Raw genomic sequence first — 18224 nt, 5'->3', positions numbered from 1 at the left:
TCCACTTTTTGGTTGACTATGGTGCTTTGCTTTACATCCTGCTGCCTGGGAGGGCTGCGCACTGTTAAACAGCTGATATAGGGCTGATTTGTAGAGGTGAAAGCAGGGCTTCTGAGACCGCATCCAGTTTGTGTAGGCTGACCTTGTATAGACGGCATTGTGCTGTGTTTATACGCAGCTTACACAAGCTAAGGATGCCTGTTAGGGCCACAGTTCCACCCACTTGCCTTATGTAATAGGGCAGGAGTCTGCAACCAAAATAGCGAGAAGAGCCATTTTTTCAAATTCAGTTACAAAATCAACCCTTCAGGATCCACAGCGCATGTGAATAGAATCACAGAATCCTAGGGCTGGAAGGGACCTCGGGAGGTTGTGTAGTCCACCCCCCCTGCTTCGAGCACGATCAACCCCAGCTAAGTCATCCCAGACAGGACCTTGTCAAGTTGGGACTTAAAAACCTCTAGGGATGGAGAATCCACCACCTCTCTAGGCAACACATTCCAGTGCTTCACCACCCACCTGGGGAAGTAGTTCTTCCTAATATTCAACCTACTCCTCTTCCTCTGTAACTTCAGACCATTGCTCCTTGTTCTGCCATCTGATACCACTAAGAACAATTTTCTCACCCTCCTCTTTGGAGCTCCCCTTCAGAAAGTTGAAGGCTGCAATTAAAACACCCCTCAGTCTTCTCTTCTGTAAACTAAACAAGCCCAAATCCCTCAGCCTCTCCTCACAGGTTTGGTGCTCCAGACCCTTAACCATTTTTGTTGCCCTGCGCTGAACCTGCGCCAGCACATCCACATTCTCTTTATACCGGGGTGGAATAAATAAATACACAATATTCCAGATGTGGCCTCACCAGTACCGAATAGAGGGGAGCAACCACTTCTCTAGATCTGCTCGCAATGCTTCTCCTAATGCACCCTAGTATGCTGTTAGCCTTCCTGGCTGCAAGGGCACCCTTTACTCATCTGAGACAGTCCTCAATAAATAACGCCAAACTGGACATTTTGTCACTCGTGTTTTAAGCACCATGAGTGCACAATGATCTGTACCAGTTAGAAAGTTTAAGTTACTTTCACCCCTGGACTAGAGAGCAAATGAGGCCAAGGAAAATGCTGTGCTTGGGGACAGGCTCTTAAGCAGGAAGGAGCAATGTTCCCAGCAATCCTCCACGCCCCACCCCATTCCCAGGATCTAGCCCCCATGCCCGCCAATCCCAACTCCCATCTCCAGCCTTTACTCCCCTCAGCCCCCAAATCTGCCCCCCATGTCTCAGAACGCCCCCATCCCCAGGATTAACCCCTTCAGCCTAAAATAGGCCCCCAGGACTAACCCATCTGTGGCACTGGCTGGGGAGCCTACACCAGGTGGTCATGTGTGCCCAGCAGAAAAGAAAGGCTGGCGTGGAGGTGTTCCAAGATGGGAATGAGCTGAGCCATGCCCACTGGAGGGGTGTGGCTGCTCAGGTAGCAGGGTGAGCGAGGGGCTCTCAGCAGCTCCCTGCCCAGCTGCCGCTGAAATAACGGCTCCAAATTCAGTTGCTTTAATCGCCAGATCCCTCTTGCTGCCCTGTTAAGCAAATCACATTTAGCTCTGCTGTTTCAGCAGTGGCACTGCCTGGAGCAGCAAATAACTCCTTCAAGAGCTGCGTGAAGCTCTGGAGCCACAAGCTGTCGACCCCTCTAACAGGGACTAAACAAGCATGCTGGAGCTTAATAATTTGGCCAGACTGTTGTTATTGTGATGTCTGGTGAAAGTACCGCGTATGCCCCAGGCCTAGTCCAAGTCAGTGGAAGGCTTCCTATAAACTTAACGGGTAATAATCGATCAGGCCCTATTTGCGGCTGGCTGTGAAAATGAAAAAGGAGGGAATGCAGAGTGCTGAGAGCATGCTACCTGTCCTCTGCACATTGCATGAGCTCCTGGAATAATCTCTGAGCCCAGGCAGGGTGCTGCTATTTTGTAACACTCAGGGGCAGAATGAAATTTTTTCAGTGCGCTGAGGCCTGATCACATGTGCACCAACACTAGAAATACAGGCTGCCGGCTGTGAGAGCTCTGCTAATCAGCTGGGTAGCCCTGATGTCTCATGGGTGGCCGCCCAAGCACTCAGTTCACGGGGAACTCTGGGCCAAGGTCAGGTGCCAGAGTAGGACATCACCTAAAAATTCAGAAACCAGCCCACTAGCTCTGGGATTTCCTCTGCACGACAGAGGCGGGCCCAGAGACTGTTCTCTTGTACATGAGTGTCCAAGGTCCTGTTTCCTGGGGCAGCAGGAGCTTGCGAAGGGTATTTGATGCTACAGTAGACAGGGAGCATACTGGAGTGTTGGGTTGTGTCCCAAACGAATATATTAACTCGATAGGAGCAGCACCAACCCACAAGAGCAAAGGACTCCTGAGCTGAGCTTGCGCTGCTGTGTTGCTCTTGGCTTTTGCCCAGCATGTGTACTTTCTCCACACACTGGTGGCTGCAGCAGGATGAACAATGGGCCAAGTCATGCCTGCACTGCAGCCGGTCAGTGGGCTGGCCCTGAAACGGCACAATTGTCTTCAATCGAGATCCAGAATGATTTGTGGGTCCTGCCTGAATGGAGCGGGGGCTTTTGTTCTGCCTCTGTGAGCCTCGTTTGGCCACTTCAAGACTCCATTGATTAGTGTTCCTAATCCTTCTCCCAGACGGGGTTCCCTGTAAACTGAGTGCTTGGGTGACCTCTCAGGAGAGAGTTAGGTGCCACCCAGCTGATTAGCAGAGCACCCACAGCCAGCGATAGTAGAAAGCGAGTGTTTCTATGGGTGGTGCACATATGCATTGGCCTTGGTGCATATAATAAAATGTATTCCACCCCACAGGTGTTAAAAATTAGAGGGACCATTACTCCCAGTCCCGCTAGTGCTGACTTCTCCCTCTCAGAATATTCTCCAGGCCTTGTGCTTCTGTTACCTGAAATGTGCCAGTGCTGGTGGATGGTGCTTATCTGAGCACAGTTCTTTCTAATGCTGGGGAAGAGCCTCCTGCTCAGTCAGAGGCTTGGGCCATATTGGTGCCAACCTCATGCCGCTTCCTGGGTTTTTCAGCAGAAATTTCACTCTACGTTACAGGAAGGACAAGTAGCCCTACCCTTTTTTGTGGATGGGGGGAAACTGAGGCACTGAGCGCACAGACATGCAGTCAGTGGCAGACCAGACCTGATGACTCTCAGCCCTGATGACTCCTTGTTCTGTGATTCAGCCACATGAAGGCACCACCTCCTACTGGGACTCCTTTCCAGGGGCTCTGCTACCCTGTGACAATAAGCCACGCCACATGTTTCCTCACCTGTCTGCCTATGCAATCATAGTAATACCATGCGAATGCAGTGATGTTGTGGACTAGCAGAAATTACTTGCTCTGATCCATAATTTCTTCGCACTGCTTCCATCTGCGCTCTGGAACCCAGTTCAAGCCACCCCAGACTTTTAGAAGTAACAGCTCACACCAGTCACTGCGGTGAAATGCTCACCAAGTTGGGAAACACCAACGGTGTTGTCACTTGCGCAGCCTTTTCATAGATGTTCGGGCTTTGTGTCACCTTAACTCTGCCCCTTGCGCATTAAGACACAGGTCCAGATTCTCTGGTCAACAAAATCCATTATGCACTGCTTGGGGGACGCAGAGTGGATGCAGCATTCCTACCTCCTGTGCATCCACAGCATAGGGGAAAGGAAGGCACATGGCATGAGCACACGGTGTCTGGGTTTGGGAGGGATACCGTGAATTTGACTGTACTGTGCCCGGTCCACCTCTGACTGTGTAGGATCTCTACTCTGACACAGCTGCCCCGAATCAGCTTTAACGCACAGCAGAGCTGAGTGGCATAGAAATGGGCAGCTGCGATCACTAGTGTTTCTTATAGAACATCACCTCGAACCACCTTCACGTCCAGCATTCCTTTGGCTGGAGGGACTTTCTTTAGCACGGTGTTTCTTGAGCTGTGTTCCACGGAATACGCGTGTGCCACGAACCATTCACAAGTGTGCCGCAAGTGTTTGGAAAAAGACACAGAAGGTCTATAGTTTCTGCTATTAAAACCAGATACAATGTTTCTTCTTCACTGCTACAATACCCAATTAAATTACTTCATTTGGTTTTTGCGGGATATGTTGCTGTGTGGGGGTTTTGCTGAGCTTTTTTGTTTTTTGTTTTATTTTCAGTCTGATAATCTTTTAAAGAAAATGTTCAGAGGTGTTCCGCATTCAAAATATTGTTGTTTGGAGTTCTGGGGTCTCAAAAATTTAAGAAACACTGTTATAGGGGAGAGTAACAGAGAGAAAGCCGTGCTAGTCTATATACTATCAAAACAAAAAGGCAGTCAACTAGCACTTTAAAGACTATCAAAATAATTTATTAGGTGATAAGCTTTCATGGGACAGGCCCACTTCTTCAGACCATAGCCATACCAGAACAGACTCAATATTCAAGGCACAGAGAACCAAAAACAGTAATCAAGGTGGACAAATCAGAAAAAAAAAATTGTCAAGGTGAGCAAATCAGATAGTAGAGGGGCAGAAGGGGGATGGAGTCAAGAATTAGATTAAGCCAAGTGTGCAAACGAGCCCCTACAATAACCCAGAAGAGGAATTTTCACAATACTCTTGAAAGAGAAGCTGCTGAACTTTCTTTTATATTCAAATTTGACACATTAACACATGGTTTGAACCAGGACGGGAATTTTCTAGGTCACTACAGGGGCTCCTTTGCATACTTGGCTTAATCTAATTCTTGACCTTCCCCCCCCACCCCTCCACTCTCTGATTTGCTCACCTTGATCATTTTTTTCTGATTTGTCCTTCTTGATTACTGGTTTTGGTTACCTGTGCCTTAACTATTGAGTCTGTTCTGGTATGGCTATGGTCTGAAGGAGTGGGTCTGTCCCACGAAAGCTCATCACCTAATGAATTATTTTGTTAGTCTTTAAAGTGCTGCTTGACTGCTTTTTTGTTTTGTTATATGGGATCTGTGCCTACACAGCTGCGGGATCCTGGCCCTCAAAGCTAGCGCTGCAGTTTGAAATGGACAAGGACGCAAATATTTTGCCCTAAACAAATGCTGTATTAAAAACCTCAGATATATAAGGCTCAGCTATAAAACAACATCTGTGTTTCCAGGTGCAGTTGCATTGTGCTGGAAGCTTGTTTTTGCAGATGCATGAAATGAACAAAGCACCACTGTTGTCATTGACTGAAACGATTCTGTTATTCAGCTCTAAAGACCCGTCTGTCCCAGCATGATTGTCACTATTGCTCTGTACATTCGTCTGTGTGATTTTGAGTATTTTCTCAAAATATATTTCATAAGTGATTTTTCAGGGAGACTTTCATGGACCTTGAACCAAACCAGATTATACTACAAGATCCCACAGATCTCTGTAAGGCTGTAGAAAAAAAATTATCTGATCAATTTCCCTTAGGCTGGACTATAAAGTGTGGACTCACTCCTGCTTTCTAATACACCGAATGGATCCTGGCAAGTTTGTTTCGCTTGTGGAGCTGGGCAGAGGGCCTGGTTTTCAGAGGGTTTAGGGGAAGTGTTCAAAGGACTCTGCAGTTTTGTTTCAACCATTCTTCCAACACAGCCTTGCTGGAGCAGGTTCAGCGGAGGACAATGAAAATGATTAAGGTGCTGGAGCACAATACTCATGAGGAGAGGCTGAGGGATTTGGGGTTATTCAGTTTACAGAAGAGAAGACTGAGGGGTGATTTAATAGCAGCCTTTAACTTCCTGAAGGGGGGCTCTAAAGAGGACAGAGATAAACTGTTCTCAGTGGTGACAGATGGCAGGACAAGGAGCAATGGTCAGAAGTTGAAGAGGGAGAGGTGTAGGTTGAATATTAGGAAAAACTACTTCCCCAGGCGGATGGTGAAACACTGGAATGTGTTGCCTAGATTGGTGCTGGATTCTCCAGCCCTAGAGATTTTTCAGTCCCGGCTTGACAAAGTCCTGGCTGGGATGACTTAGTTGGTGTTAATCCTGCTTGAAGCAGGGGGCTGGAGTTAGGTGACTTCCTGTGGTCCCTTCCAGCCCCAGGATTCTATGATTCTATGATATACTGTACTGAAGGAAACACCAAATGAGAGAGATATCCAACGTTAATTATCTATTTGGTCATCTGTACCAACCCTGCCTATCCTCTTAGTGTCTGTCTGTCCATCCTGAGCCATCCTTATGAATTTGGTATTTGAGTATCTGCACATACTAACCCCCACACTGTGGTGGGGGGGCACTTTGCTGGGGGTGGCTGTGCTCAGGGCTGTGGGAGCAGGAGCTATGAGGCGCAGGAGCAGGGCAGGGAGGCTGGCAGGGGAACAGGCAGATGGGGGAACCACCAGTACCTCAAATTTAGTGCCTGTGCCCCAAATTTAGTGGTGCCTTTCACAGCTCTGTATGCCTCAGGACAGCCCTTATCTATCATCGACCTGGCTTCTCTGATGCCTGCCAATCCAGTCGCTAAGCCAGGGATCCTCCACCTTTTCCTTTCTGAGTCTCTTCCCACAACTTGCTATAAAAATGCCCTGACTCAGCTGTGCCACAATAGTTGGCTTTCTGCATCTAAACGCCAGGACCGGTTTTTGGGGAACCAAGCTGGGCAATTGCCTGGGGCCCTATTCTGCAGCCTTCCCTCCCACCCCTCCCAAGCAACGTTGCTAAGGATTCAGTGGTGGGTCTCAGGGCCCCAGACTTCAGCCCCATGCAGTGGGATTCCAGCTTTCTGCCCCGGGGCCCAGTGAGTTTAATATTGGCCCTACTTGGGCCCCCCCCTGAAATCCGAACACAGCCCTGCAGGGGGCCCCAGGTCCCCAGGTGAGAACCACTGAACTAAGTGACTCACAGGTGAATTAGACCTGCATACCAAGGTCCTTAATGAACTTCAGGGAGTCTTCTAATGACTGCTTAAGAGGCAAAAAAAGTGTGACGCCGATGTCTTTATTTAACTCCAGATGACATCGGAGATGCTGTTACCGTAAATGAGCTCTGATTGAATTGCAGTCTCAAATCTATACGCCGTGAGAGAAGTCACAGCATTGCATGTGTGAGAAAGGGGGACACAGGCCTGTTATTCCTCAAACCACAGGGAGCGGCCGCCCTGCTTTCCTCTCCAGAGCTGCTGAATGGGAAGACCACTTCAAACCAGCCTTAACCGACGCCAGCGTAGACATTGCAGAGTTGCTGAGGGTCGGTCTTCCACACCACACGCATAGAGCAGGACTTCCGATGAAACAGGGCAAGGCACTTCTCTCGGTCATAGTTGACGGGTCTGAAAACGCTGTCGGTGAGGAAGACGTGGATGATGTCAGGACACGAGACGTAGGTTCGGAAAAATGTCATAGTTACTGGGCCAGACTCCAGGGCAAGTAACTTCAAGGATGCGTTTAGCCCCTAGCACCCGTGGGTATCATTGACTGTTGCTATGGAAACACAGAGCTCTGATCTCCACGCTTAGCAAGTGAGTAAAAAAAAAAAAAAAAGAAATATTTTTTTCACTCTGCTGGAATTCTCTGTAATAGCTTTGCTAGGAATTAAACCTACGGAGTCACATCCACCCTGGACCTCATACGTGTGTCCATGAAGGGCCAGAGCAGACATAGCCTCTGCCTTCCCTGTTCAGAAGTCGCTGAAGAGTAGGTCAGCCCTGAGGTCTTTGGGCTTTTGCAGGGACATAAAAACTGCTTGGGTATGACCCTCCTGCCCCTGCTCACGCCTCCAGGAGGAAGAAGGTTGTGGGGATTGTCCATGAGGGGATCCCCTTTTACAGCTACAGAGGAAACCGTTTGGCCATCCAATGAACATTTTTGGGAGTTCTAAATTTTTCCCATCGATAATCAGGACAAAAAAAGTCAAAATATCAAAAATATTTATGAACCAAAACCCTCATTTTTTCCATTTTGGGTGAAGCAAAACATTTTCTTTCTATCGTTTTGAAATGTTTTGAGGCTGATCTATATTTTTTTAGCCTTTTGTCAGTCTCATTAGCTTAAATGCCTATAGGTGATTTGAACCAAGAACGGGAATTTTTTTTCTATACAGCAAAGAGCCACATGTCAAGAATTTGGACACGTTACAGCCGGGAAACTGGTCGATCCAAACCCCATTTTGCTTGCAATGAATTAGTGTTTTTCATCCACAAAACAATTTCTTGAAAAATTCTCAACCAGCTGTGACCTTGGTCAGTTTTCCTACCACAAGCGCTCTAAAGGAGATTTTTTCCCTACCCATGGGACAGGCCTATCCATCTCCTCATAGCATTGTCAGCCCAGAACACATTCCTGATTAAATTCTGGAAGGCACAGCCAGCCTAAGCAGGGACTCACAATAGCTGGGTCTACACTACCGAATTCTGAGGCCTTCTGTCAACCAACCTGGGGAGCATCCACGCTACAGATATGTTCTGTTGAGAATCTGATGACAGAACGCAGCAGTTTGCCTGGCAGAGTTCTGTCTTGACCATACCAGGCGTAGAGCCTCTGTCAAGAGATTCTGCCAACAAAAAAATAGTGTAGATGCTCTGGAGGGCCCTCTGTCAACAGAGCAGGCTTCCGGTTCACAGGTCTGCCCTGTTTTCAGAGCTTCCGGTTGGCTGTTCTGTCGACAGAGGGCTGGGCAGTTGACCCATTTTGACAATTCAGGAAGACTCGGTGTCCCACGGCAATTCAAAAATGGAGGCGGGGAAGGCCAGTGCCGAAACTAGCTAATTTTGCACCTGAGGCAAGAGTATAAAATTGTGCCCCCTCCTGTTTATATATTCATAAGGCATTTCATATAAAAAGGGGAAATATCTTCATAAAATAATAACACTGCCTTTATGATAGTTAATCAGAGTTGCGGTGATGGGAAGACACTGGTCCCCAAACTGCTCTCCCCCCGCTGAAATCCCACAATCAGGGGCTGGGAGAGTCACATTCAGTGGCTGGAGGGGGCGAGCGGAGTCAGGCTCAGGGGCTAGGACTCACTCAGGCTGGACAGGGCTAAGGGAGTCACATTCAGGGGCTAGGAGTGACTCGGGGGCTGGACGGGACGAGGGAAGTCACAGTCAGGATGGAGAGAGCGAGGGGAGTCACATTTGGGGCTGGTGGAGGTTAGGGGAGGCACAGAGACCCCAGACCCCCACTGGTTAAGACATGGAGCCCTGGCCAGCGGTGCCAGCTGCAAGAACCAGGTGCGGGGGGATCCTTGACTCCTCCAGCTGGAAGCTGACTGGGACAGAGCCCTGGCCAGCAGAACCAGCCGGAGGACCCCTGGCCAGGGCTCAGGGATGGACCCCATCCCTGCTGCTGGAAGCCAGCTGGACAAAGCTCCGGCTGGCAGTGCCAGCTGCAGGAACCCCGGCCAAAGGGAGGGACCCCAAACCCCCCATGGTTGGAAGCTAGCTCTGCCCCAGCTGGCAGTGCCAGCTGCAGTAACCCTGCTGGGGCTGGGGCGACCACACCTCCTTCAGAGGCTGGAAGCCAGGGAGCTGATCAGCTCTGTCCTCCCTCCTAACCTCGAACTCAGGCCCCCACCTCACCTGAGCTGGGCGCTGCTCCTCAGGTATTCAGTTCCCTGCCCTGCAGCTGAAAGGGTTCTCAATTTAACTGATTGGCTTAACTGCCTGACGTCTGTTAATCTGATTAAGAAGTTGAGAACCATTTCAGTGTGAATGGCTTCTTAAGCGTCACCTATGGAGCTGCCCAGCCCAGGTGGCGACCCTTTTGCAATGTAATCATGACCCATGTTTGGGTCCCAGCACATAGGTCGGAAGACCCTGTTCTATTAGGCGTGGACATGTTCTGCAGACAGAGGTTCTGCCAGGAAATATCTGTCAACAGCGACTTCTGTTGACAGAACTCTGTCGTGTAGACACAGCTAATGCGATTGAGAACAAGGGTTCTCAACTTAGGGGCCATAACTACTCTGCCCATAGCTACTCTTGGCTACATCCTGCCTAGAAGAGAAGCTGTGCTGGGTGTATGGAAATTGTTGAGAAGAACTGATCTAGAACAATCAGGTCTGAGCTAAATGCAGAGAGAATCTTGAAGCCGTGCAGTGCCCCATACTCTGCGCAGGGGTCCACCCAGCACTATCTGTGATTTATGGCATGTTTAGGGCACCAGAGTAGGAGCAAGAAGTCATGCATCTCCAGAAGCAAGACAAGCTGCTGGAGAGAAAGAGCTGAAAAGCCAGGGGAAAGAGGATCTGAGATCCTCCTGGTGGCAAAGTTAAGAGAAGGGGTAAGTCAAATGATACAGAAAAGTTCTGAGCTTTGTGTTTGGAGGTTTGTGGTTGTGTGTCTCTAGCCTTTTCTAGAGAAGCCTGGCTCCAAAGAAAATAGTTCTGGTTTGTTGGTGTGAGTGGGGAGCTGGATGAAAAACAAGAGGAAGGATTTTGCTTTGATTTGGTTGATATTTCAGTGCAAACTTTTGCTGAAATTTCAGCAGCTGGAAAATTTCAACCCATTCTTGCGTGCAAAAGTAGACCTCATATTCTTGGACTTACAGGCTGCAGCAGATCAGTGCTTGTGGCTGACATTCACACCGGAAACAATCCTTCGTCTTCCACACCACGCCGAATTGATACAGTTTTCGTTTTTCAACACAGCCTGGGTACAAGCCACAAAAAAAAGGTCCGGTCAAGCGACGGTGACACTTAGAGGTAAAAATCAACTTTCAGGTGCCCAATTAAAACTCTGACTGCTTGGGTTGTCTACACGTGTCATAATTTACTGGTCTGAACGAAATCACTGTCCTCCTTCCTTTCCCAGAGCAAAGGAAGAGCCAGGAAGGAATTTGCCTGGAGGGGTTTCCCAAGTTGCAGCTGCTCACACACCATCCTGGTAACAGTGTGGGTTTACACACCTCCCCTTGCTCACAACTGTGCGCCAAACCACAAACTAGCCCATAGTGATTTTCAAGGTCTCAAAGTACTTGAGACGTCGGGTGAGATCTCGGTTTCACTGCAGTCAATGAGAGTTTTTCTACAGATTTTGTCAAGGCTAGGATTTTACCCATCCAGCAACAGTGGGAAAACACCTACCGGTGGTAGACAGACAGGTTCAGAAGCTCAAAGGTATTTAGTCACCTCTTATCAATGGGAGTTTGGTGCCTAAATACTGGGAGGATCTGGGTCTTAAGTCCTACAACAGTTTAATAGAACTTGGGTGCTAAGACACATTGAAGCTTTTGAAAAGGAAATAATAACATGCCCATTTTACAGATGGAAAAACAGAGGAACGGAGCAGTTAAAAGACAGCCAGGAGCAGAGCTGCAACCAGAATCCAGCTCTCCTGCTGTTCTAACCACTAGACCATCCCTTTCTCCTTACACAATAAAGCAGGTGAGTTGCATAGCTTGAACGAGTGGCCCTGGTTTCCTTGTTGGACAACGCATAGTGACTGGAAAAAGCATGGCCAGGATGAAGAGGTGCAGGTTTTCACCATCTCTCTCTCTCTCTCTGCTGTTTGTTTAGGTAGCATCCTCCCTGTTCACAGTCCACAGGGAATTCAGCCATGCCTGTGGGCTGGGGAGTATATAGCTAGCAAGCTGTCTGGCCAGGGACTCTCTTACATGACATAACATCTAATGGCCTGTGTATCTTCATCACGCTGCAGCCGACAGCACACTCCCTACATTTCTATGGCCGCAAGCCTTCCAATCCATTACAGGGAAGTCGCGGATTGGCTCGTCTTACCGGATTTGTTTGGGGGTCTCGTGTAACACTGGGCAGAACACAGGGACGCTGAGGTGAACAGGATGAGGATGAGGAAGAGCAGGAACTTCTGGAAGAGAAAGGGAAATTCGCTGCAAACGTGGCTGATGTTTCAGCAGTGCCATCAGCCTGTTTGTTGGCACAGCCCGAAGGAGGACACGTTTTATGGCTCACCAATGGGCAGGAGAACCGTGCCCAAGCACGCAGGCTGTGGATGCACAGCCAGGTATCCCCGGTTGCGGACTTACCATAGCTCAGGCAGTCTTCATGGGCCACTTGCGGGCTGCTGTGAGGAGCCGTGTGTATTTATAATCCGTGTAGGAACAATGGTCACGATCCTCCTGCTGAGGGCCAGTCACGCCAACAACTGCTGTAACCAGTCCCAAGCACCGACCAGGAGGTGTGGCTTCAGGCGGAGTATTTAGACCTGAACTTGGAAGGCAAGCGTTCCCCTCTCACACCCAGAGCGGAGGCTCAATTCTGAGGTCCATTACACCGGTGTAAAGCTGGAGTACCGCCAATGGCTGCAATAGATTACTCCACAGTGCGCCCAGTGTAATCACGGGGCCTGTGCTCCCAGCCCCAATGGGCCATCAAGGAACGAGTTGGAGGAGAGGACATATTAGCACAGTGGCCTGTGATTGTTCCCTTGACCTGTCACAGTGACAGCTCCGCTGCTCAGCAGAGGGAACAGGGCATTCACACAGTGCATTGGTGTGGAGAGACCTCACTTCTGTGCCAGGCCTCCGCTGGGCAGGCTCCCCAGTTCTACAACATGTTCCGCATCCCTGGGAGTCAGCCTGGATCTGGAGACCCTCTGGGCTCACTGCAGAAGCTGTCGTGTGGGAGGGACGTTGGAGAGGGCCATGGGTGTGATTCCCAGAGGGCTGCAAAGGAGTTTGTGGCTGGCTGAGCTTCTTCCACTGGTCATCGGAAAGCTGCTGGGATTTCTAACAATGTGCCAGGCCTACCCCCTGAGCTAGGAACCTCTGTATTCATATATAAGCTTTCATTGCTGTGGTTATGACTGTGTTGCCTAGGGGTTAATGCCCCACTCAGCAAGGCAAGAGCACCTCACTTTTGTATGGGGCTTTTCCTGCATAGATCTCAAAAAGTATACAACCTTTACCCCTCGTCACATGCGGGGAAACTGAGGCACGGGGCTATGGTGTGACTTGCCCACACTCAGCACGACAGTGGCCTAGAACTGAGCTCTGCTGAGTCCACAGGGTTCCAGCTAGTCCTGTCCCTAAGGAGCTGGCAGGTGAAATGGACAAGGCTGGGGAAGGAGGCGAGAGCAGAGCAATCAACATCTGCTGCCATGGCGGGTTTGAGTGGATTTTTGTTTCCCTGCTTTAGTTGCTTAGATGCTCTGAGCGGCGTTTAGCACAGAGGCAGTTAAATGAAGACAAAGGAAGGGCGAAGGGGTAACAGCAATGGAGTCGGCATGAGTGCCAGGGTCAATCAGCTTGCGGGATTGGAGCTTTGGTGCAACTCATTGCCCATGGTACCAGAGAGAGCTAGGAAGGGGTTACGCTAACCTCCCACTGTGGGAACGGGTTTGGAGGAAAGTGGCAAAGAGCTAATAGGAGCTCGGGGAAGAATTCAAACCTAAAACTGACTCTCAGCCACATCCCGCTTTTGTTAGAAAACAGAGAAAAGAGGGAAAGAAACGAGCTCTTCCAGAACAGATCCCCTGGGCGCATCAGAATTTGTGACTAGGGGAAAGTTTAGGTAGTCTCGAAAGGTTTATTGTTTTTCTTTTTTGGCAGTTTCAAAATTATGTCTGAGCTGGTTTTTTGTTCCTTTTGTTCCTTTTGTTCTCTCCTGTAACCAAGAATCTGACCCAGGGAAAAATCCCTGTTTTGCTTTAATTCATGGTTCTTTTCAGCCATGGGCATTGCTTGAAAAGATAGTCTTATTTTTATAAAAAATAGTATTTGTTTTAATCTTAATGAGCGCTGGTTAATCCTTTGTGTCCTACAGGGGCTTAAAACTATGTGCCTGGCCGCAGACACGTTACCAAAAAGCCCACAGCTTCCCGCATGGTTTTGTGGGGTGCACTTGTTTCTTCTTTCCAACGCTTTAGGAAAAGGAGGTGGGGGGCTTGCAGCGGGGGTTGCTCTCAAGGAAGAGATTCCAAATGATTTCTTTCCTGGAAAGGGGATTTTGTCCGTGTGGTGGTGATTGCAACTACTGACTGATTTCGGGGAAAACTGAAATCAGGAAAACTTAGTTCTGTCTCTGGGATCTGCAGAGAGAGGGTCCAGCAGGGTTTTATTTGACAAGCCCCACCCTCATTACCTGCACTTATAGTGCTAAAGTGGGGAACTAGCCATGCCAGGTAGCCCAGCACATGATAGCCTGCATTCCCCAACATATTGGGGCCCTGACTGAGACACCTGAGCTCATTACAGCCCATGTGATTGACAAGATATTAGGCCAATCTCCCTTCAGGTCAAGGGGTAGTGGTGGAGGGATGGCTCTGGATAAATCACTGGTTGGGACCGGGTGAGTAAGCACTGGTGGGCCTGGAGCAGAGAGGAGGAGAGAATTGTGGTGAGTGCAGCTTTTATAAGTAAAGCAGGGAGCTTTGGCTCCTCTGTGTTATGTGGCTGTTTAACCTTGCAGGGATGGTATCAGCTCTGCAATGTTCTCAGGGACAATATCAGCTGACCTGAGTGCAGCTTTTGTGGTGGTGGTTTGGATGTAGCTTCTAACCACGCTCTCTATAAAGCCAAAGGCTGGCTGAAATGGCCTTACGTGCAGTTCTTAAAGCCTTCTAGTCCTGTTTAATATAAACCTTTCCTCCAGGGTTTGATGCCCAAGAAGCTGAATGACATTGACTACCTAGGGGCTTGAGTATTTCCCTCGGTAAATGATAGAAACCTGAAAGCTTCTTCACTGTTAGCCATCTAAGACAATGGAGTAGTGTGTGTGTGTGTGTGTGTGTGTCTGACCACCCAGAAGTTGTCTCCTGTTAAAGAGGAAGGGCTTGGCTAGCTTTGTGTTTCTGTGGAATCTGGTTCTGTGTGTCTGGGAGCTGGTTTAAGTGGAGGTTCATTTGGGTAACTTCTCTTTCCCAGGGAGTACCTACTTCTTGCCAAAACTCTCAATGCTGCTGGTTACAAAAAGAAGGGAGTCGTGCTAGGTCATGGATGTGGTTAAGGCTAACTCTTGTGATTACAAAACTGGCTTTTTGACATGTAGGGTTCAAGTATGGAGTTTTAGTAACTATCCCCCATGATATCTGAGCACTCCAAAATTGACTTCAGCTCGCCTGCCAATGTCTTTCTGGGGTAGGACCGAGACCCTTGAAGGGACTGAGGTGTTAAAATTCTTTTTTCAAGCCCTAGACAAGCATAGGACCAATGCTACGATCCAGCAGTCCCAAATGAGGGACCTTGACTCCCATGTGGTGACTGGGGGTGTGGGGAGTACAAACTACTATAGCCAGCATGCTTGGTGGGGCACAGGCTGCTTAAACAAGGCTCTGGGCAGTGCTGATGAGGGACATGTCCTGCAAACAGCCTGCCCTGCAGGGAGGCATCTGAAGTAACTCATCCTGGGTAGGAAATGGGAGCCCACTGCTTGAGTTTAGGCCCTTACAGGATGTCCTGTGGGAATGGAAGGAACCTGCTTCATCCACATGAAACAGCAGGAGGCAGCAGTGATGGTGGTGCTGCCTTATGAAGCCTGTCCCAGGGGTTACTGCACTCCCTGGGGATGTGGGAGATCCAGGTTCAGTTCCTCCCTGCTCCTCACAAGTCAGCTGAGAAACCCCTGTTCAGATCTTCTCCTGGGTGTGCTCCAAGCACTGAGCTGTGGGGTGCCCTTAGTCTCTCCTGGGGCAGTGCTTCAGCTGTGGCTAGGGACCTAAATAGTTATTGGGGCAGAGAGACCATATCCCGGGATGAGGGTGTATTGGGGTGGGAAATGAGCATCCGTCCTCTGCACTCTTCCATCATGTTGATTGGTAAAGCCCAGCATGGGAGCTCCGGGTCCACGCAGACCAGCTAGAGTGCGATCCTTCAGAATCACAACCCCAGAGTGTGCGTTTGTGTATCACGTAGACAAGCCCCTACTTAGACATGTCCAGGGCTCTGTCTATCTAACAGTCAATCTACCGTGACCCAGGAATAATCCCACTGTAAACATGCTGCACCCTCTTCCCCTCGGGCGAGCGGGCACTGCATCCTTCAGAGAGTTTGGTGTTAGCAGAACAGGGCGTGAGTTAAAATGCCTCTCAATCAGTAACTCCTGTTGCCACAGGCTGCCTCGCTGCTCTCCTCGTCACAAGCTGGCTGTGATGTGATGACCAAGCAACCTAAAAGAAATGCAGCAGCTTTCTTTTTTTTTTGCTTTTTCTTTTAGAAAAAGAAAAGTGGAGGGATTTCTCCCCCAACCTATTCTAAAAGCCTCTTACATTTCCTTGACATGTAGCATTGGATTGATTCCTAGTGAACCTCTTGAAGGAACCTTGACTTTAATCTCCTGCTGCTTCAGTGCCATCAAGCCTGGGAGAGGGTGGTGTGGGGGAGACTAGAGACATTGTTGCAGAAGTAATAAGAGGTAAATTTCAAATCTTCCCAGTCGCCTCTTTTACCCATGTACAGTATCTGTCAGTGGAGCTGGGTTTTTTTTTTGTTTTTTTTTTTTAAAAAAAAACAACAAAAAAACCCTTTAAATAGCATAACTAAGCTGGAGGATTATTTCTCAAGGAGGCACATCTTGCAAAAGTTCTCGCGTTGTTGCCCAGGGAGGTGAAGTACAGAGGTGGCTTGTGCAGCGCGCACATACCTTCACTGACAGACCTTTGTACTGGCTCCTTCTTGGCTGCCCAACTCCCGCGATTGCAGGGGAAGTTTAGGATCTGGGGCTATGACACCGGAGACGGACTCAAGCCACAGAACTCTGGTGCCAGTCTCAAAGGAAATATTTGTGCTTCAAGCAGGGGGTGCGGTTTGCAGGTCAAGGAGGCTAGATGACTTTCTGAGCACCTTTCTACCACCTGCTCTCAGCTTCCATGGAGCTCCCTGGCTCCACACGTAATGCAGGAATGCCTCTCTAGGCCTATCTATGCAGGCTACACTGCTGCTCCCCAGGTGGTTAATGGGTACACCCCCAACTTCAGAGTGTCCAGCCCTTGGTGTTGACCCTGCTGGACACCTGTGGTATATATGGGTTCAGGGCAACCAACGAGCCTGTTAATTGCCACTTACCGCTTCCATCTCATCGCTCTGTCTGCCACATACAGCACTGAGACACGCTGGTCGTGACATCGAGCATGCTTGTTTATTTAGCAAATCATGGCAACTCCAAGCAGAAGCCTTGGAAATGAATAGTTGCATCTGTCACCATCCTGACGCCTTCTAGAGCAATTGAATTGTCAGGATGTGCCAGACCAATCGTCCTCCTATCATAAACAGGACAACTGCTGCCCGGGCTGCTGGTTTCTTATAGGTATCATCTTATGGTGTTTGCACTCAACTTTCCCTGGCTGGGTGTGTGGACACTCAGATAGCGTGAGGTACAATAGGTAAATAGCCAGATAGGGGGAGAGGTTTCAGTCATCTCTTGTCTGGAAGAGACCTCTCCAAGGTATGTCCCTTCCTTTCTGATAACCTGCTTGAACTTCAAGATCTGGAACACTATTTGCAGGATAGTTATACCCCCCCCTCGGCTATTATCCAGCTGAGGTATTCGGCATGACCGGATAAGCACTCGGGACAGCTAGCCCACGCTGCAGCAGCTCATTGTTATTTTCAGCACATCAGCTCCAGCAGTGTGAACCTAAGTACGACTCTGGTCGCAGTACAAATGTACTCTGAGATTGGGTGCTGTTCAGACCCGGCGCTCTAGGTCCAGTTTGCTCGGAGCTGAAACCTGTACCTTTGCTGGCTGGTAGATACAAACTCCATCTGCTAGTTGCTTGCCCTCATATTCCTTCATTTAGAACTATGGGTGCAGTATTTTAATAGTGATGACGATGGGACTCTGCTCTCACAGTGAAATGCATGAATAAGAACGGACCTGCCACTGAAAAGTGTTGGCCGGGTCTAAGCAGAAGCTGGAAGAAAAAGTTTGGAGGGGAACTCATGGGTGACTTTTTGTCAGTGACAGGCTCTATCCATTTCTAGACTGCTCATACAAAGAAGCAGAGGTCTCTGCTGTCAGGACCATGCACCCCAATCTGTCTGGAGCCAAATGTGGGAGGCCCAAAATGAAGGGTAGAGCAACCAGTCTCCCACAAAACATGAAATGTAATTGGAATTTCTGTTTTTTGTCTCCAGGTTGACTCGCTTTCTACTCTCTCTCTTAGCATTCCAAGCATCATTCTGATGTCCTTTGCATAAGTAGAGGACACTACATTTCTATGAAACACACAGGAGTTGGACTAAAATGATTGACACTGGAGAGTAACTAACAAACTAAGTGTGCCTTTGAAACATCTGTGTATATATGCAAATACAGCTCTGTTGCTTCTGCCTCTAAACCATGG

The 18224-nt window shown here is 49.0% G+C and overlaps 1 pseudogene; it reads left to right on the top strand.

Annotated features, from left to right (window-relative positions):
* The window catches only part of LOC142015971 (elongin-B pseudogene), a 54574-nt pseudogene that overhangs the window by 35835 nt on the left and 515 nt on the right, over positions 1–18224 (top strand).

This window comes from Carettochelys insculpta, chromosome 7 (genome assembly GCF_033958435.1).
Source record: "Carettochelys insculpta isolate YL-2023 chromosome 7, ASM3395843v1, whole genome shotgun sequence".
In the NCBI taxonomy this organism is placed as follows: Eukaryota; Metazoa; Chordata; order Testudines; family Carettochelyidae; genus Carettochelys; species Carettochelys insculpta.
The sequence above is the reverse complement of the archived record's forward strand: the minus strand, read 5'-3'. Positions and strand labels throughout refer to the sequence as shown.